At 35.2% G+C, this 22,017-nt stretch overlaps 1 long non-coding RNA gene across 3 annotated transcripts in view; it reads left to right on the top strand.

Annotated features, from left to right (window-relative positions):
- The window catches only part of LOC138165781 (uncharacterized), a 17,265-nt gene extending 355 nt beyond the window's left edge, over positions 1–16,910 (top strand). Inside the window, exons 1-4 of one of the 3 annotated variants that reach the window (XR_011169454.1) lie at positions 7–315; positions 574–632; positions 11,905–12,024; positions 14,255–16,910. This is a non-coding gene — a long non-coding RNA (uncharacterized lncRNA). Of the gene's footprint in view, positions 1–6; positions 316–573; positions 633–11,904; positions 12,025–14,254 lie in introns of those variants that run through there. The other 2 variants (XR_011169455.1, XR_011169456.1) reach the window with 2 other exon arrangements.
- Positions 16,911–22,017: the final 5,107 nt, after the last annotated feature.

Below are 22,017 nucleotides of genomic sequence, written 5' to 3'. Positions count from 1 at the left end.
GGGGGGGGGGGGGGGGGGGGGGGGGGGGGGGGGGGGGGGGGGGGGCGAGACGGACCTTTCACTCCTGCTATTGAATATATTAAATTATCCCCACACTTCCGCTGTAAAGGAAATACTGTAAAGCATGTATGGGGAGGAGGTGGGGGGACTCTTTGGAGATCAAAGCGCAGACACAGCTAGCTAATAGGTTGGGAAAGGGGGGCGGGAAGCATCCCCCTGAATAAGCCCCAGTGCATCTCACACCCAACCCCCGCCCCCACTCCAAATCTGCAGCGGCTCTGGCTTCATGGAATCTTTCCTTTGGGAAGAAAGGAGGTGTGGACGAATTTGGACTTCTTTCTCGGCACTCTCCCCCAGCCCCGACCCCAATTCCGGAAAAGCAAGCAGTTCTTTAATATTTCTGAGTTTATGCTGCCGATTGGCCGTTTGTTGGAAAGGAGAACTCAGCTCATGTTTGTTTACGGGTCGAGGGTGGAAGGTCTCTGGGGTCGGGGTGCCCTCACTTTGGTTGCGCTCTCAGTATACAGATATATTTTTTTACATTCTGTCTCTCTCTTCCCCTTGTCTGTAAAGGGTGGCCCTGGAGAGAGCCTGACTGGCGCTTGTTTACGAACATCAAAATTAGTCACACGGTGAGATGAAGCGGGGGGGGCGGAGGGTGGGGGGGGGGGGGGAATAAGAAGAATTGTCATTGTTAAGAAGAGGGCAGCCCCTGAGATACAAGCAGGGAGGGAGGGGGTGTTGAAAATCATTGCTTAGGGTGAGGTATGCCGCTTAAAAACTGTGGGGAGAAAGCCGAATTAGGGAGAGGAAAGAGTAATGAGTCTTGGGATGAAAGCAAAGCTCAGTGGAAACCCCCCCCCCCCCCCCGCCCCAAAGCTTAGGCTGGTTTTAATCAGTCACAAATCTCTCTCCCAGACCAGGCATCAGACCTTTCTTTTTTACATATGCTTTGGGGGGTGGTGGTGGTGGAGGTAGGGGTGAGGGGTGGGGAGGGCGGATGTGTGTGGCAAGGGGTGGGGGCAAGATGAGGGAAAAGGGGGACTGGTCACACAAACATCCCTGTTTTCGCATTTTCTTTTCGGAATGTCATCAGGACCTATTAACTTGTCAGATTGTCATGAAGTTGAACCCATCTGTTTTGGATGTAACAGGAGAAAAAAGAATGAGAAGGAACAGCAGCCAGAGAAAAATACAGTTTCCATAGTGCAGGGATAGGGCGGGCACCAGCACGAAAACAACCTTAGCGAAACTCTGTGTCAGCAGCCGTTCGTTTCTTGCCTGCTTAGACCCCATCCCACACGTACACACACTCACAAAAGTGTAGGAGAGCATATACCCACCTGGCAGCTACTGATCACCCCTCACCCCTAGGTTGAACTTAATTTTGAATTCCTGCTTCTAATTTTTGGAATGGTTGTATGGATTTTGATGATTTTCCCCCTTCTTTGGTCTGGACCTGCGATTTCATCTTTGAGGGGACTCCTGGTGAGGAAAGCCCCTTCTACCAATACAGATCAACAATTTGTTGTCTCAGAGATTTGTTTGAGGGTACTGAGAGTTTAAATGACTTGGTCTGGGCCACTTAGTATATATAACCAGAAATATTTGAGCCCAGTTTTTTCTGTCTCCAGATTGGCTCTTTATTCACTATGCTAGACTGTCTCTCTTGGTTTTCATGCTCAGAGACAAAATAGGTTCTCCATAGTCCCTTTATATTAGAAACAAAGTGAAAACTGATTTGACAGTACATTTCAGTAAGTTTAATTTGGCCATAAGAACATAGGTGGGAAATGAAGAATGCAATTGCCCTTTAAAAAACAAACTCATTTTTGGTTCTTCTTAAGAGTATTTGTGTGAAGTCAGGTGAAAGAATAATTTCTCAAAGTAATGAATTATTGTTTTTAAATTATTTAAATATTAATTGTGCACATGAATTTAATAATTTGTAAAAAAAAGAATTTTCAAAATATGTTATTACAGCCTTAATTGTCTTTTAAACAGATAATTTAAGTGACATTTTAAAAATCAGGTATGATAATAGTTTTAAAACATTTGCATGTTAAATGATTTTAAAAAACATTTTACCTCATAATTTGCATAGAGATATGATTAAAGATTAGTGTTGCAAAGAAATTTTGATATAAAATTTCCATGAGGAAAATTCATTTAAATCCTATTCCTTAATCGTTGACCTCTTTATAAGGACACGATAATGTGTAACTGGGCATGCCATCTTTAAATGTGACTTTCTTTTTTTTTGTGTGTGTGTATGGATTGGTGGGTTGGTGGGAGAGATGAGGGAGAAAATGTCTGTGGACATTGCAGTTTGGTTTTCTGTTTACTTCTTCTTTATACGCTGTTGCCTTTTGTATCAACAAATGTTGCCTAGCAATTCATTGTATCTCCATGTGGAAAGTGTAGAGGGAGTCTTACCTGGAGGTTTGAAGAAAATGTATGCTGCTTAATTGGCCTTTTATCAATTCACATTATATAAGGAAAAATGTGTATAGATGACCCCCTTACCTTCATCATTTCTCCTAGGTTACAGAAAATAATCACTGGGGGTTGAGGAGGTAACATCTTACCATCATTGTAACTTCCTGTAAGATGGCTTGGTCCAAGTGTTTTTATCGCTCCCCACCTACGCCTACCCCTACTCCCACTTTCAGATTCTTACTCGACACCTGGATGAATGAAAAGTTCTTAGGCATCTTCAGTTGTTGGACACATATGATGTTAACAAGTGTCATCTAGAAGAAATTTCTTGACTATTATAGGGCCATTCTAGTTTATATGCCACTTTTTTTTTTTTTGTTAAGGATAGGCTTGAAGTTTAGCTTGGCTATTGTCTTCTATCTGTTGCCAGGATCACCAAGTTAAGGGTGGGCAAACTGAGAAAAAGGGTAGAGAATGAGCATGTATGTCATTAGCATTGTTTTATATCATCAAGATTACAAATTCCTTGCAGAAAAAAAAACAAAACAAAACTTGTTTTACTCCTGATGCCCTTGAACCTCAAAATGTTGGGAGATATATTCAACTCAAGTTAGGAAATTTATTCCAGGATGCTGACACCAATAAATTATGAACTGTTATTCCAATCTTCTTCTTCATGTGCTTTTTCTTTCCTTCTTTTATTGTCAGTGCATTCTCATTTCTTTCTCTGAAAATTCCTGGTTTCCTGGTCTCTCTCTCTCTCTCTCTCTCTCTCTCTCTCTCTCTCTCTCTCTCTCTCTCTCTCTCTCTCTCTCTTTCCCTCTCTCTCCCCTTCTCACTTTCACACTCCAGCGCGCGCACACACACACACACACACACACACACACACACACACACAGAATATGTCATTATATACTTATTTACTAATTTGAGATCTGTTCTACATCTTATTCTTTTCTAACTGTTCTCCATACTCTTTCAGCAAAAGTCAACTATTACCTCCTGCCCAATGTGCTTTAAACTGAAGGACTGAGAACTGTTGAATGGCCTGCTGCCAGCACACAGCCTGGTTGAAAATTTTTCTCATGCCCCAAGATCTCTAGTTGGCAGTTTTTCCCCCTCTTTCTGTAGGATAATAAAGTGCTTATGTCTTCTAGCAAAAGGGACCCTTCAGGCATCTTAGAAGTATTTTTCTATTTTAAATAAATAAGTGCTTTTTCTAGAACAATGGTTTTTCCTATGGTGGTTACATTGGTTGTTGTTTTTAAAGGCAAGTAAATATACATCATAATCCCATGTCAAGAGAAATACATATTGAAAATTAAATTAAAAGTTAAAAATGGAACCATTATTTTTCTCCTTTGAGTCATTTTGGGTACTATTTTATGAGTGAAAAAGAAGCAGAAAGAGTATAAGAGCATTTAGGGTAATTAGAAAGTAAATTTGAGGACTCTTAACATTCATTGTATTTTAATCTTAATAGAGGGTAGGTTGACCATGCTCTACCTAGGGTTTTAAAATACATAACACTAAGATTGTGTTTAGAATTATTACATAGAATACATTTTAGGACAAATTTGATTGTCAAAGATTTTTATCTTGAACATTCTCTTTAAAAGTAGGCATTCCATTATACTTCTAATAAGAATAATGGCTTGGTAGGGTAGTTTGTTTTTTAAATATCCATTTCTCTGTTGAACGAACTCTGTGCAAGAAAAAAAAGCTTATTCTTCTTATTCTTAATGTGGCTCCAATTCACTTAAACAGCAAGTTTTTCTTTACAAATTCCATTTGCTAATATTTTTCAACTGAAATTTCAAAAGAATTTTGTAACATGCTGACTGTGCATAAGTGCAAGCAGTTCAATTTAAATGATAGAATTAACTGCTCTTTTGGATTATTTACAATTTAAGGCATTTTAATAGATATGTAAAGAATTAGAATTTAACAATAGAACAAAAAAGTAAAGGTTTTTAAAACTTCATATTTCCAGAATTTATATGAAGTATCATTGTTTCTAATGTATTACATGCTTGTCCAAACTGAAATGATTTCATTGGATAATGCTCTATTCTGAAAATGTATAGAATTACATAAATAACATTCTCCAAAAATAGATTTATATAGGTACCCATTTAGTTTATAGTAAAGGATTTGTTAATATTGCTGAGTGTTTTGGGCTATTTTAAAAAAGTATATTGAATGCAATTGATTTTAAGTAAATATCAATGCATACCTGAGTGAAAGAAGAACTGCAGTTTGGAATTAAAAGGCCACTTTAATGCTGAAATGGTGAATTTGTCATCTTTTGATTTTTTAACCTGTGAGGGAAACAATCTTATGTCATAGAAGAATTATTTAAAAACTACTGCTAGCAGCCAATTCTAGGGCTTTCCTAAAGTCTTTCAGTGATTGATGTGAAAATTAAACATTTGAGCCTGAATAACATTAGTGAATCATCATAACATGGGAGTTTTCTCCTTGGAACATCTCTTTTCCTTTGAATGCATGTCCTCTGTAATATAATAGGCTCATGTCTTGCGTGACCGAATTGATGCCCTGTGTACTGCTTGCTGTTTGTAGCTCCTGCTGCTGGGTATAAAACTGGCTCTTTTCTAGTCAGAGCGGAACAAAATTGTCTGCCTCTCAATCTTCAGATCATCGGTAGCAGATAAAATGAAATATGTCTCCAAAGTGACACAGCTATATTTTCTAGAAGGTGGTGGGGAAGGGGGGTGAGCAATGATGATGATCTAGGATTTAGGCTATAGTGGAATATATTTCAGACATTACTAAAGGGGAAAGATCAGCATGTAGGTCTTTGAACGATTTATTTTTGTGTGTGGCAGAATTCTTCTTGATTTTACATTCAGTGACCTGCTCATGAGATAGGATGTGAACAACCCTGCTCCTTGACAGATGTTTCAGTGTGTTATTGAACTGTATTATAACTGGAAACCTTTTACTTTTCTGTAGTTGTTCATGTACTGTTCTAAGCTTGCCTTATGAGACTGTTTTCAAGAGTTGTTTTGAAATTCAACCTAAAGATAACAGAGGAAATGTGATCCACTCTTGTGAATGCTGCCACCAACTGGTAAAATTTCTTCCAACGCCAGATTCAGCACTAGCATTTATGTTAGAGCAGCATCTAGTACAGAAAGTTGGATAAATGAATGTTTCTTCATTTTCCTGAAACAAATGGAGGCGAAAGAAGTATTTTCTGACAGTAGTCAGGAAAAAAATGAAATATAGGAAACCTGTAAGTAAAAATCATATTTATAAATTAATATACACACTTTTCAATCATGTTTATCTCCAAAAAAGTAACATCAAAAAAATTATAATTTTGAAAAACTGGATTTCTTTGGGAATATTTAATGAAACACTTATAGATATTCTTCACAACAAATTTTATTTTGAAAAATTTGATGAATTTAAGGATTTAATGTTCATAGAAATAAATCACATATTTATCTTATGTTTATGACTAAGCTTTATGAGTTTCTGGTTTGATTAAGAAAATATTCCTACATATTTCCTGACATGTTTTTGACATCAAATCTTTTTTTAAAAAAAAAACTATATCAAAGTTATTATTGAAGTTAATCAAAAGATATATTTTGAGTCAGTTGAAAAAATATTTAAGAAAACTTATAAAAACAATTAAAATACAACTATCCTATGGTCCTTGGTTGTTGTCATACCAACATTTTGAGTAAATAAAATAGCCAAGACCTAGGGGCTACATAACCAATTTTAAATGCCGAGCTTGAACTATTTCTCTTACCTAATTGGATTTGTTTCAATTATTAACCAAAACAAAGAATGAAGGTCTTCCATTTAATCACTGCTATTACATCTGGGTGTGCTTGAAGGATGATGGACCAAGTGAAAAACTTGGTTTAATTTGTTACCAAGTGACAATTGAAATGGGAGAGAGAGCAGAAAATATATCATCTACCCTAGGGAAGGGCAAAAACCCTAGTGATGTAACAAACTTAGGAATCCAAATTATTTGTGTGTTATTGCTTTGCAACTTTTTATGCCTTATGCTTTCAATAGAACTTTCATAATCTATTTAAAAAGGTAAAATTAAATTTCTTTAGGAAATGCAAAATCATGATATTCACACAGATTTGTGAACTTGAAATTGATATAATTTGCTGGCCAGGAACTTATGACTGAAGGAGTTAGAAGAACTTAATTCACATAAGCCCCAAATAAAAAAGATCAGTATGATAGGACCCTAAAATTTGATTTTGCTAATCCTTATTTACTGCTATAGACATTAAGCTTGTTTGGTTTTTATTTGTGAGGAATATCTATCTTGATAAAAAGAGGTCTAAGCAATTTACTTAATAAATTGAAACACTGGATTAAATTTTACATAGGAGTACCGTTTGAATTGTCACGTAATCATTAATATGTAATATTTTTCCTAGCTCTTTTCAAGGACAAATATTAAATTGAAATAAACTATTTAAGAACCTTATGGAATTTTTCTGGTTTCACTTTAGCTGTCCTCAACACATTTAAAATTCATATCACATTTAAAAACAGTATATACTATTTCAAATCTGATACATAAATTCTCACAGTAAAAATTACTATGCAGGTGGTTGGCATTTGGAGTCACTGGATGGTTGCATTATTTATTGGTGTATGTGCCTTGTAGGAAAAGGTGAGATGATATTTTATAGCACAAATAGAATCTGTATCTTTTTTAGTTCCACATTTTTTGCCAATAAGAAACTTCAGTAGGATCTGCCTCTTAAACAAATTATGGGGGTTTTGTGGTGATTAAATATTTAAACACTAAATGCTTACGGTTGTTGAGCATCAAATATATATTGAATGAAATATAAAAAAATACATAAGCAACCTTCAGGGAAATCCCAAATAAACTTTCAAAATAGACTTTCATTTAATTTCATACCATTCTTAAACTAGCAGTACTTGAGAAATCACTTTTTGCCCTGTGTTGTCCTACAACAGTACATTCAATAAACTATTATTTTCACAAGGAATTCCAAATTTTAGGTTTTAAAATAATTAATGGCAATTATTTTCCTTAATTTAAAAGATTAATGTCAGTTTTGAACCTCTTCCTTTTTGTGTGTGTTGAGGGAGAATGTTCTCCCTCTTCAAGTCCAGGAACTTTCTGCAAGGAACAGATGTTTAGATCAGAGTACATATTCAGAAAAATTCCAGATAATGGTCTGAGTAAAAGTATAAGGGACAAAACAAGAGATGAGTCCCGTCCTGGATAGGTAGGAATTGCTGCTCAGCAAAATTGTGCTTCCTGGAAAAAGAAAAGAAATGAGAAACCCCTGAGAGCAAAATAATTACTGATTTTCAAAGGCGGATTAGAACACTATCCCATTTTTTCCTTTCAATTATAGGATCTTTGTTTACTGATAAATCTGAAAAGAACTGTTATGAGAATATGCTCCCTGGTCATAGATTCTACTTGGGTTTTAAAACAACTTCTAATGCTTCTCTCTAGCATCACCTGATGTGGGTGTTTAATAAATGCTAAATAAAATAATAATTACTAGAGTCTTTTAAAATTGCATGTATCAGACAGCCCATTCCCTTTTATTCTGTTTCTTAAAACATAATTAAAGTGTTTGCCATATGGTTTTTGTTGTTGCTTTTCATTAGGTGTCTTTTGTCTTGAATTCTTAAAGTGAGTGCTTAATTCTCTCACTTGGAAAGGATGTTTGCAATATCCAGTTAATTCCATAGGGGGAAAATAGTTTTATGTCTTCCCTGATTTGCTTGCTCAAATAATGTCCCTTGTTGTGACTAGATTGCTATTTTCAAACTTAATAACACATAATGAGATCATTTTAGTAGTAATAAGGTATTTATATACCACAAGTACATATTGTACAAATAAGGGACATCAATTTTGAAATGATCAAGAGTGCTTGAAAGTCAGTGCATGTTTTTTCAGGTTATTAATTGCTTACAGGGAAATGGGATGTTAAAAAAAAAAACTCTCTGTATTTTCTTTCATGGTAATGAGCATTAACCAGATACCCCAAGTAATCACATTTAGTTTATTTCAGAGTTGATTTTTTAAATGCAAGGAAAAAATAGTTGCCTAGATTACATGAGAACTTTAAAAAATTAACCCAGAAAAACCTATAACTATAATACAATAAAGTGATATCCTTGAACTGAAATAGAAGTATAATAAATTTTTCAGCTATATATCCTACACAGATCCCTACCCATGCAACAAAATATTTTATTTCATCTAGGTTGTGGAATCTAGAGGATTTTTGTGATTTATTAATTGTATATTTACTAATTAATTAGTTATAAGATAAGGAAAATAGTTTAGCTTCTCTTGTTTGACTGTCCCATTTGATAGGCAAATATGATTTAATCAAAAGAACACTGGGAGAAGAATTGAGAGACCTTCTTTAACCAATTTAATTAATTTATCTTTAGTATGGCACATAACATACTTGAGCCTTGGTTTCTTAAATTTGCAAAATGAGTGGATTAGATTGAATGTTCTCTAAATAGCCTTCCAATTCTCAAAATTCTAGGATTAGTTGATCACTTTTTATGAACCAAGACTAAGAGAGAGAAGCTCTTGTAACTGTACTTGAAGATACTGGGTAAGGAGAAATCATAGGATGTAGACCTGGAAGGGACCTTAGAGAAAACATTTTGGATGCCTTTTCTGTTGTTTCTTAATTTTTTGTTTCTTTTATTGGTATCTTTTGTTTTTATATCAGGCATTTTGGGTTATATATTTTTTAACATTCCTTATAACAAAATAAAAAAAAAAAAACAGTTAAACCCCGACAATAGTACCTTTAACAGTATTCTCAAATTTGTCCCTCTATAAACACCTATCCTCTGCCTAAAACTGAGAGATTTGCCTCACTTTCTATTCTCTTGAACCAGAATTGGTTATTACCACAATTACTTAGCATTCAGCTGCCTCATAGTGTTCTTTTCATTTGTGTTGTAGTTGTCATTATATTTCTTTCTCGGGTTCTTTATTTTATTATCAGTTCAGAATTTTTCTTCATTTTTCTCTGAATTTTCCATATTTGTAATTTCTTTTCATGCAGTAATATCTTTTGATTTCATATACAAAGTTTGATTATTTTCCTGTTAATGGGCTTCTACTGTTTCTACTTCTTAAATCCTTTTATGAATAAATTAGTGTATTTAGGATATTTTTTCTTCTATTTTTGATCTCATTTAAGTATATGCCCAGTAGGAAAATTACTGGATCAAGGGGTGTGACCAATTTTGTCACTTTCCTCACCTTTCTTCCCCCTCATATATTTCCAAGTTGTTTTATAGGATAATTGAATTAATTCTCTGTTAACCAGTTAGTATATTAGTATGCCCATCTAACCTCAGCTCTGCCACCTTAGTCTATTTTTTTAATCATCTGTATCAATTTGCTACTAACCCTCTCATAAAAAATTGAGGCCTCTAAAGGTTAAATTTACCCAGGCTTGCAGAGGGAATAAGCAGCAGATCCTCTGATTGCAAATTCTCTGTTCTTTCCATTATACTATATTGACTCAAATATTGTTGAAAACAACACCACCATGTTAAGTTCTAACTGGATAATCATTAAGCCATTTTTCAAGTATCCAGCAGTTTAGAAAAATAAACTTTAAGAATAAAAACTCCATTGGTAAACAAATGCCTAAATGCAGGTCACCCTAAGAATATTGTATCATGACAATTCCATTAAAGCTGAAGCCAATGCTGAAGATTCAAGATAATGCAGATGACAAGATACTGAGCACTTAAATGTACCATAGGAATAAATGGCCTCACATTCAACTGTTCAGAACTAGGTCTGCCATTATTAGACACTAATGAGAAGATCTAGTAGTATAGACACTAGGTGAATGTAAGTAGGGTGACATCAGAGAAGCTTCTGATCAAAATGAGTTCACTAATAAACCTGATGAAATCACAAGGTATGAGCTATTGTTAGTTCCTGATCAAATTTAAAGAAATTGAACCCAACTGAAGTCTGACCATGTCACCCTCCCTCCACTTCATTCAATAAATCCAAGTCACCTCCAGGAACTCATCATCTTTCTCTCCCACCTTCTATATTCTGCACTTCCTTATTACTGCAAGAGTACCAATATCTTTCCAGTCAAGCAGGTTTGAAACTCAAGTATTATCCTCAACTCCTCACTCTTTTTCACAGACCGTATACAATCAGTTGCCAAGTCAATTGATTTTACCTTCAATTGTAACTTCCATTTTACCTGCCTCAGGTCTCTCCCCACTTGAGTCCATCCTACAGTCAGCTGTTAAATTTGTTTTTGACCATGTCACTCCCCTATTCAATGAATTCCCGTGGTTCCTTATCACATCTAGGATTACATAAAAAATCCTGTTTGGCATCCAATGTCCTTCACAGCCTATCTTCTACGACTTTTCCAGTCTTCTTATACCTTCCTCCCTCTCACTTTTTCTGTGACCCAGTGACACTGTCCTCTTTGTTGTTCCTCGAACAAAACATTCTATCTCCGAACTCCAGGAATTTTATTTAGCTGTCCTCCATGCCTGGAATTTTCTCCATCTTCATCTCCATGATGGCTCCCTGGCTTCCTTAAGTTCCAGGTACAATTCTACCTTCTACAAGAGGTCTTTACCAATTTACCCTTAATGCAAGTGTTCTTTCTGCTGATTATTTCTGATTTATTCTACACATATCTGATTTGCAAATAGTTGTTTTCAAACTGCTTTCCCTTAGTCTTTCATCTAGCTTTAGTCTTTCTCATCCAAGAAAACAGACTCTGATTCCCTGGCCTTTCCAACTTTATGGTTTACCACTTTCTCCTTAGGATTTATTTCATTTTCCCCAACAAATAAAGATGTAACAAGTTTGCCATTTAAAAATATCAGAATGTATGACTGCAGCACCCTTCAGAAGAAGATAGGAGTTATTAAAACTTGGGGAAAGGTTAGAAGGCAAGAGAAAGACAACAGGAAATTAGAAAAGGAAGAGCAAAGGAAACATAAATTTTCGAAGAGGAAATAGGAGGCAAGGTGGTGAGATGGAAAAACCAATGGACTGCTTGCTAATTGTCCCATGACTGCCTGGAGGCAATAAATAGAAATAAAAATCAACACTTTATCTCTGAAGTGGCTAGCTGCTAGACACATATTAAGCACTCAACAAATCCTTTTTAACTTCTAATTTGAATTACAAGGATTCCGGTCTATCCTCAGTCACCGGGGATTGGATGTTTTAATTTAGGTACTACCAAAGAGCGGACAGCTCTTATCTAGGGATCAACCACTATACCATGATTGCTTTGCTTTGAGGACCACATATCTATGGTATCTTTGTTTGAACACTCCTTTGCTTTGTAAAGCTGTGCCTAGCTTGAATCCTGAATGTTATTTCGTGCCTTTACCTTCTGACTTCACTCTCAACTCTCTTCTCCCTCCAAGGTTGTGTTTCTGCATTCTGACCTCCAGCTTGCATATCTTATTGCCACATGTGGTCTGTGTCCACTTTTCCTTCTAGAGTTGTGGCTGCCTCTCAGATGCTTGGAGTTGTTAAGGATTCAAGTAAGTAGAATCTCACTGTATCTTTGAGGTATGTGTTATGCATAAATTTGGTTGTATCTATTCTACATCTATCTACCTCTCTTTATACATATATAAATGTATGCCATGTACACATGCATACACATGTATATTTATATATATATGTATATATGTGTGTGTATGTGTATCTGAATGTATGTATGACTACAGGCAAACCACTTAATCTGTTTGCCATAATTCCCCCATCAGTAAAATAATACCAATTATACATACCCTATATGATTGTGGTGATGACCAAATAAACTTTTACACACCTATAAGCATAGAAACATATATACATCTGAATTGTGTATGTATGTATATATACACACACATGAACTTTGAGGTGCTACATGTAGCAGTGATGATGGTGTTACTGCTGATGACATAAAATCTCAGAAACTGATTCTTTTTGCCTTTCTTTATATCACCAGAGCTTAATAAATACTTCTTGTTGTTTATGAGGATAATGATGCTGATAATGCTATGCCCCAAATTTGGCATATTTCTAAAATCCACAAAAATGAAAAACTTTGTTATGAAATTTAGCCATTTAAAAATTTATTTGGTTTAAAGAATGATCATTTATGATAGTCTATGCAAAAGTGAGTATTTTAAAATAATACTAATTGGAAAAATAAAAATTGGACATCATAGAATTATTTTATTCTGAAATAAAGAATTTTAGGGGTGGCTAGGTGGCGCAGTGAGTAAAGCACTGGCCCTGGAGTAGGGAGGACCTGAGTTCGGTTCTGGCCTGAGACACTTAACACCCACACAAAAATACTAGCCGTGTAACCTTGGGAAAGTTACTTAACCCCATTTGCCCTCCAAAAGGCAAAAAAAAAAGAATTTTATAAATTATGTTATTACTTAAAATATAACTATATAAGCAGATTATCTCCAAGTATTTTTAAGCTTCTGTATAAAATACCATTAAGATGACTTTAACAATCTTTTAAAACAAAAATTCTAATAAGTACACATTCTTCCATTTTGTAAAAATATTAATTATACTTCACAATAGCTACCTCACTTTTAATGTTTACCATATTTCTCAATTCAGATATACATATATATGTATATTTATATATATGTATGTATAATGTTCTGAGTAACTGTTTCTTGATGTGGTTTCCAGAACACATGATTCACTCTTTTAACATTCATTTAATAAATTCAGCTTAGCACCTACTATGTTCCAGGTATTGTGCTGTACTAGAATGTATTGTATATATAGTCCTTGAAATCAAGTAGTTTGTAATCCTTTAGAATATGATGGCCACCAAATATTGGAGATTATGTAGAATACTTCAACTATTTTCTCATTTTTTTTCTGAGAAGGAAATATTTTGTGACAGATTGGAAAGGGAAAGAAAATATCAAGAATTTCACCTAAAAGGGAGTACCTTGTATTCTCTCTTTGTTTTTCACTGGCTTCAGTAAAGTTTTGTAGTTCTCTTGGAAAGTATGTAAAATATGGAATCAGAAAACCTGGAGTTATTCATAAGCTTATCTTCCTTGAGTCCCTATTTCCTCATCTATAAAATGAAGGTAACAATGCACACTTATCTCATTGAATTGTTTGTAGAAAGTGCTTTGAAAATATGTGAAACCTTATATCTTTAACTCAGGGGTTCTTCACTTCGAGTCTTTGAACTTTTTTTTGGAGGCAATCAGGGTTAAGTGAGTTGCTCAGGGTCACATGGTGTCTGAGACTAGATTTCAACTTGGGTCCTCCTGACTCCAGGACGGATGCTCTATCCATTACACCACCTAAATGCCCTTAAACTTGTTTTTCAACATATTTTGGTGACTCTATTTCAGTATGAATTGGTTTCCATCATAATCATATGTATTTTATTTTATGCATTTTTAAACATTATTTTGGGAATGTGTCCATAGGCTTTACCACATTACAAAAGCAGTATATAATAGAAAAGGTTAGCAATCCCTGCCTTAAAGTGCTATAAAAATGTGTTATTTTTGTTGCTGTATTGTTGAAATTCTAGTTATAAAAGCTCATCATGATATGGAAATAAAGATTGTGTTCTATGAAACCTCTACCACAAGTGGAAGTATCTAAGAAATACTCATGTATGATCCTGACAATGAATCGTGTTTACTTTATGAAGGAATCATTCTTAGCTAAGTATAAAGAATTTCATCACTAGTAAACTGATCCTTTGGTGATGAATTTCTTGGCCTTCAGGTTCATGTCTTCCTTCAGATCCAACAGTGACGTGATCGAGCTGTAGACAAGGGAGAAAAGAGCAGCAAGAATCCCACCTTTTAGGCCACCTGTGAACATTACCTTAGTTGATAGTACTCTAAGTGGAAGATCCAAGTCCAGCGATCAGCATTGAACATAATACTGAAAGCACTGAATTGTTTTGGACCTAAACATTTAAATAAAGCTAGAAGGCAAAAAGAATTCTAATGAAAATATGCTTTATGCATTCTTCTTCAAGAATCAAATAAAGAAGATGAAACATTTGTTTTATGTGTCCAAAAGTGAAAAGCATAATTTCATTTGTCTCTAGTGTTCACAACTTGCATTTGAAAAAAAAAATGCACCATAAGCATAATTAACATCTATACCCAAACATCTATTGGAGTGAAAGAGGTAGAGTTCTACAAAGAATACAAATTAAATCAGTGTATATGTGAATGTAACTTCAGTGTTAAGGTGGGCATAGAGGGAGGACAGTGAAAGACCTATGAAAAACAACGCAATATGAAGAGAAGTAAAAGATGTTCAGACTATACAGATACCCTATATTTATATATCACAAATAACTTTCTTCAAGAAAAGAATTTGGAATTAATAAACAATGCTAGCACAAGATACAAAAATGAAGTTGATTCCATTTTAGCTGAGAAGGAAATGATTGCTAATGTAGGAGTCATTTCTGAATCAGACTATTGAGTCACTTCTGGCAAAGTAGTCAATTTAGGTGTCATGGCTAAGCCTATTCCCATACATAACCTAAAATTAAAAGAAATGTACCAGAAAGAGTAAAGGAATGATAATGGACAACAAGGAGAGGATATGGAAACTTATCACAGGAAGGACATTGTTGAAAAATCAGCAGATTGATGAAAAAACCATGAGTCAACAATCAATAAAAGATTCTACTACAGTGAATAATACTGCAGAGCAAAGGAAAATAACTCAAAATTCTCCTATAAGAGAGAACACTTTAAAACAAATTTTATAATACCTTGAGAGATGACAACAGTATCTTGAAGAAATTCCAGAATGGTTTATACAGCTAAGGAGAAAATTAAAATAAGAAAGAGAGGACAACGGATATTAAGCAAGAGAGTAGAGTATTTAGAGGAAATTGTCAGAGCTCTTCAAAACAGTAGATGCTTTGAAAAAGAGAATAGTAGATTTAGAACACAAAAATGCAGAGAATAAAGAAAGATCAACTGAACCAAATCAAAGAACATGAATGTTTATAAGGCATGGAAACTAAGATATAATTTGAAGATATTTTGAGGATTGTGGTATTCAAAAATTTTGAAATAAAAACAAAAACATTCTTCAGGAAATCATGAAAGAAAATTTCTCTGAAGTATGGATAAAATAGAGATGAAATGGAATCAACAGTGCCCTGATAGAGGGAAATGGGAAATTAAAAATCACCAAGAAATGGTATGTCCAAATTTCAGAACTTCAGCATTAAATATCATATAACTTCAGTGTCAGATAATAGCTATTTTAGGGAGCTAGGAAAGAGCCCTTTATATATCAAGGCAAAACAGTCTGAATCACATGAAATTACAATTTATTTCTGAAAAGATCAAAGAAAAATGGGAAGATAATATTCCCCAAAATAAAAGGCTTTGGCTTGCACACAAATATGACATATACAGCAAAGATGAGCTTAATTACCAAAAGAAAACATTGATTTTTAGTAAAAAGGGGGAATTTGAGTCACTTATTTTTTAAAAAGTGATTAAAAAGGTTTTTGACATGCAACCTCTTCAAATAAATTAAACACAAATAAAGGAAACAAATACAGTTATCAAGAAAATACTAATAAATAAAATCAGTGTTTTCATGCTTTAGGTATATTAGGTATTGTGTTTTTTCTAATACACATATTCTTTGAGGGCCACTGAGACATCTAAGAGTATCTATGAAGAAATTTCAAAGGGAATGATTAAATCATGAAGAAAAAAGAGAAAAGAATTGAACTAATATTCCTTGGACCAGAATACATATTCCCTATTTCAAGAATATTTGGAATGCTTCAAAAATATACAGGAGAATATTTTCAGTGAGGTGAGAGGGGATGGTTAGGAAGGAAAGCAAAGCAGGTGCTATGGAGTGCTTAGATCTAGGTCAGATATTGAAGATACCAAGTCTACTGCATCCTGGGCCATTTCCAGTTGTCTTGACTTTTTTCCTGCAACTGGGTTTTGATGATTCTAGAAGAGAGAGTGTGGTTGATGACTGTGATTCATTTAAATCAAATTCACATCAGAATCAAGATATCACCCTGTGATGTTATTGGTCCTTTTAAAAAACAAATCAAGAAAACAATGGTAACAACTGGGGAGTGGCTCTTTTGTTTATGTATTTGAATAGTGTTTTGAAAAGATGTTTTGTTTTGTTTTGTTTTGGGGGGGGGCAGAACCAAGATGGCAGAGAAAAAGCAGGAACTTTCTTGAGCTTCCACTCCAACCACCTCCAATGCATAAAAAATGACAAATTTTAGAGCTACAGAACCCACAAAGTGACAGAGAGAAACAAATCTCCCACTAAAGACAGCCTGGCAGACTAGCAGGAAGGGTCTATCACACTGGGCAGGGGGGCTGAGGACAGTCTGGCATGAGCTTGTTAGCCCAGGCCTGTGGCAGAGACCAGCTGGAGTAGACTTCAGGAGACTGAATCACCATCAGCTGCGGTGATTTCCTAACTTCTCAACCTATAAACACCAAAAAGAAAGTAAAAGGTCAGTAGGGTGCTCTGTTGGAAATGGGTTAGAGAAGAGCATGATCCAGCCCCTGTCCCCGGGATAGCACAGGTGGCAGTGGCTGCAGCTACTGCCGTATGGCTGCCTCCTGAGCTCCAGGCCTACAGATCATAGGGGGACCAAGCAGCCATGCAGAGGAGAATTGCTTTTGCTTTGACCTGCTTGGATCTGAGTCACAGTCTTGGGTGAAAATCCTGGGGTGAGGAATGCTAATATGGCAGAGCTTGCGGTGGCTGCATAGAAGGTGCCCTTCTCATAGCTCTGACAACAGCTGCACAAAACCCCAGCAATTTGGAACACAGCACTCTCCACTCTGGAAGCAGAGTTCTATCATGGAAAAGAGCTCAAAAGTCAAGTGATTGGCTGGCAAGATAAGCAAACAGAGGAAGCTCAATCAGACTATAGACTCCTTTTGGGGGGATAAAGAGGATGAAACAAAGAAGGCAACAAAGTCAAAAGTCCTGCATCAAAAGCCTCCAAGAAAAGTATGAACTGATCACAGACCATGGAGGATATCAAGAAAGATTTTGAAAATCAAATAGAGAAGTAGAGGAAAAATTGGGAAGAGAAATGAGAAATGCAAGAAAAATCATGAAAAATGAGTCAACAGCCTGACTGAAGAAAATAACACCTTAAAAATAGACTAACTCAGGGTGGCTAGGTGGCGCAGTAAATAGAGCACAGGCCCTGGAGTAAGAAGGACCTGGGTTCAAGTCCAGCCTCAGACACTTAACACAAAAACTAGCTGTGTGACCTTGGGTAAGTCACTTAAACCCAATTGCCCTCCAAAAACAAACAAAAAAATAGACTAACTCAAATGTCAAAGGAGGTCAAAAAAACCAATGAGGAGAAGAATGCCTTAAAAAGTAAAATTGGTCAGATGGAAAAGGAATTTCAAAAACTCACTGAAGAGAATAATTCCTTCAAAATTAGATTGGAGAAAATAGAAGCTAATGACTTTATGAGAAAACAAGATACTATAAAACAGATCCAAAGAAATGAAAAAATAGAAGGCAATGTGAAATATCTCACTGGAAAAACCACTAACTTGGAAAATAGAACCAGAAGAGATAATTTAAAAACTGTTGGACTACCTGAAAGCCATGATCAAAAAAAGAACCTAGACATAATCTTTCAAGAAATTATCAAGGAAAATTGCCTTGATATTCTAGAACCCGAGGGCAAAATAGAAATTGAAGGAATTCACTGATCATCTCTTGAAAAAGATCCACAAAAGAAAACTCCTAGGACTATTATAGCCAAATTATGAGTTCCCAGGTTAAAGAGAAAACATTACAAGCAGTCAGGAAGAGACAATTTCAGTATTATGGAAACACAATCAGGATAACACAAGATCTAGCAGCTTCTACGTTAAGGGATCTAAGGGCTTGAAATATGATGTTCCTGATGTCAAAAGAACTAGGATTAATGCCAAGAATCACTTAAATAGAAAAGTTGAGTATAATGCTTCAGGGGAAAATATGGACATTCAATGAAATAGAGAACTTTCAAGCATTCTTTTTTTTTTTTAAAGCAATTGGGGTTAAGTAACTTGCTCAAGTTTACATGGCCAGGTGTTTCTGGGTGGGTGCTAAGTGTCTGAACCTGGATTCGATCCCCAGATCATCCCGACACTGGGGCCGGTGCTCTTACTTGCTGTGCTACCTGGCTGCCCCAATTTCAAGCATTCTTGATGAAAAGACCAGAGATGAACAGACAATTTGACTTTCAAATATTCAAAATAAGAGAAGCATGAGAATGTAAACAGGAAAAAGAAATCATAAGGAACTTTCTTTTTTTTGCCTTTTAGAGGGCAATTGGGGTTAAGTAACTTGCCCAAAGTTACAAGGCTAATTTTTGTGTGTGTGGGGGGGGTGGGAGTTGTATCTGAGGCCCGAACAGAACTTGGGTCCTCCTGACTCCGGGGCCAGTGCTTTATGCACTGTGACACCTACCTGCCCCCATAAGGAACTTATTAAAGTTGAACTATTTACATTCCTACATGGAAAGATGATAATTGCCATTCATGAGGTTTTCTCAGTATGAGGATAGTTGAAGGGAATATATATATATATATATATATATATATATACACACATATATATGTATATATATATGTATAGGAGGGTATATGTGTGTGTACATGTATACATAAACAGTGGGCACAGGTTGAGTTGAATATGAATGGATGATATCTAAAAACTAAAATCAAGAGGTGAGAGAGGAATATATTTGGAGGAGTAAGGGAGAGCAAGAATAAGGTAAATTATCTCACATAAAAGAGACCAGAGAAAACTGTTACAATGGAGGGGAAGAGCAGGAAGGTGAAAGGGAATGAATCACTTTACTCTCATTAGATTTGGCTTAAGGAGGGAATAATATACACACACAATTGGGTATTTTACCCTGCAGGAGAGTAGGGGGGAAGGGAATAAGAAGGGGGATTATAGAAGGGAGGGCAGATTAAGGGAGAGGGTAGTTAGAAGCAAACACTTTGGAAAAGGGACAAGGTCAAAGGGGAAAATAGAATAAATGGGAGGTCGGATAGAATGGAGGGAAATATAGTTATATGTCTTTCATAATATAACTATTATGGAAATGTTTTGTGTAACTACACATGTACTATCTATACTGAATTGCTTGTCTTCCCAGTGGGGGTGGGTGAGGAGGGAAGAAGGGAAAGAATCTGGAAATAAAAGTCTTGAAGACAAATGTTAAAAAATTCTTTTTTACATGCAACTGGGAAATAAGATTTCCAGACAATGGGGTATAGAAATCCATCTTGCCCTACAAGAAAGAAAGGGCTGGGGAATGGGGGGGGGGACACAAGAGAGAATGGATTGGGGGAAGGGATATTCAGTATGCTTGCTATCTTAGGGTCAGGGATAGGGGAGAGATGAGGAAAATTTTGTAACTCAAAATCTTGTGGAAATGAATGTTGAAAACTAAAACATAAATAAATAAATTTATTTTTTCTAAAAGAAAAGATATTTTACCAGTAAATGGTTTCACTTATAACTTTAACTATATTAATTTTCTTTCTGCATTGTTTTCAATTTTAAGGGATAAAACATTCCTATTTTATATTATGTGATTCTTCCCTTCCCCCCCCCATTGAGTTGTCTTCCTGGCCATGATTGAGAAAGGCATTTCCTTCCTTGCTCCTCTAATTTGCTCATTATTTAACTATACCTGGACCATATGTCCACTTAGTATATGGCATAAGATTTTTGTCTAAACCCAGTTTTTACCACACTGCTTTTCTATTTTCTCCCAGAATTTTTCTCAAATAATCTTCACCAAAATTGTTGGGACCTATGATTTATCTAGTGTATTATTATGTTTATTTGCTTTTCTATGTTGTATATCTCATCTTTTTCTTCTCTTTGCTCCTCATTCTTTGCAAAGAAGAGACTGGTAAGAGCAAAATGTGCAACATGTGTTCTATACTTGATATAATCTACTTCCATTTCAATTTACCTATTCTCTTTTTTTAGTCTTAGATTATAGGGTCCTTTCCTTTCCTTTCTTTAAATATTACCCCTCCCCCCAATTATGATCCACCTTCCAAAATCAAAGTTTGTTTGCCTTATCAATAATCCTCTGAGTCTACCCTCCATCATGGTCCCCCTTCTCATGTTTCTCTGTCCCCACTGGTGTCCTGAATTGAATATATTTCTACATCAAATTCTCTTTGTGTGTGTGCATGTGTGTGTGTGTGTGTGTGTATGTGTGTTCAACTGTCCTTTGTTTTATGTTTATATGACGATCTGGTCCTCCATCCTTTCCTCTAGGACTATATAGTCTTCTTCACCTTGATTACTTGAGACAATACATTTTATTCCCTGTTCTGACAAGCATTGAGATGATGGGCAAGTAACCAAACTTTTTGGTTCCCCCACAAAATTCTTTAAGACTGTAAGTTGTGGAAAAGTTGTAGATTTGTATAAATGGTGAGAATTTAAAAACTGGAAGTTACTTACACCAGTAAAAGCATACATCTGAACAACAGCAACAGTAACAACAACAACCACTTACACATTTATGCTTTTTTCCTTCTAAGAATCTTTTTTTTTCTAATTTATCTTTTCTTCTTTTGCTATTTGGTGCTTTTATATTTTGGTAGATTGCAAATAATTTTATTTAAATTCTTAATTTATTTAGCATACAGTTGTGTGTATTGGTTTCTGATAATTTTCTTTACTTCCTCCAGGTTGTGAATTCATGTTGTTTATTTTAAAATTTATTATTCCTTTTGAAAAATCAATTTAGCAAATGGTTTATCTATTTCATCAGCATTTTTAAAAGGAAAAACCAGTTAAATTTGTCTATCAATCCAGTGGGTTGGTTGACAAGATCACTTTTTGAGATCAATAACTGCTGAACTGGATCACGTTAATGTGATCACAGATCCATGAAAATATTGAATGATCAAAGTAACAGTTCATTTTTTTCTGCACCTGTGATTTCATTGGTGTAGCTTGTTTAAAATTTTTTTACTTTATCCTTTTCCCACTTATTTTAAATTTGTGTCTATTGTTTGGGTAGTTTTAAAAGTGGGGGGGGGATTTAATTGTATACTCAACAATCCTTTCATTTTTGTATTTTAATAATGTGTTTTCAGTGGTATAAATTTTTGAGAGCTATTTTTTTCTGTTACTCTTAATTAATAAAGAAGTTGATTGATAAATAAATAAAAGTTTTTGAGTAGTTTTTGAATTGCCTTTCAGTATGTGTGAATTAATTCACAGCTCCAATGGCACATTAGCATTCCTCCCCATCCATACACAGTTCATCCAGAATTTGTCATTTCCATTTTTTGTCAATTTAGCTTATCTGAGGGGTGTGTAGTGGTATGTCAGCATTGTTTTAATTTGCACTTCTTCAAATATTAGTGGTTTAGGGTATTTTTTTTAATCTGGCTATTGATAGCAAATCACCTGATCATTTATCAATTGGAAAATGACTCATTCCTACAATTTTTTTG

Source organism: Petaurus breviceps, unplaced genomic scaffold (assembly GCF_028583685.1).
Source record: "Petaurus breviceps papuanus isolate PSGF00001 unplaced genomic scaffold, PetGlider_PUasm1.0 214, whole genome shotgun sequence".
NCBI classification, from domain to species: domain Eukaryota; kingdom Metazoa; phylum Chordata; class Mammalia; order Diprotodontia; family Petauridae; genus Petaurus; species Petaurus breviceps.
Note: the sequence above shows the minus strand (reverse complement) of the source record. Positions and strands in the feature narration are given on the sequence as shown.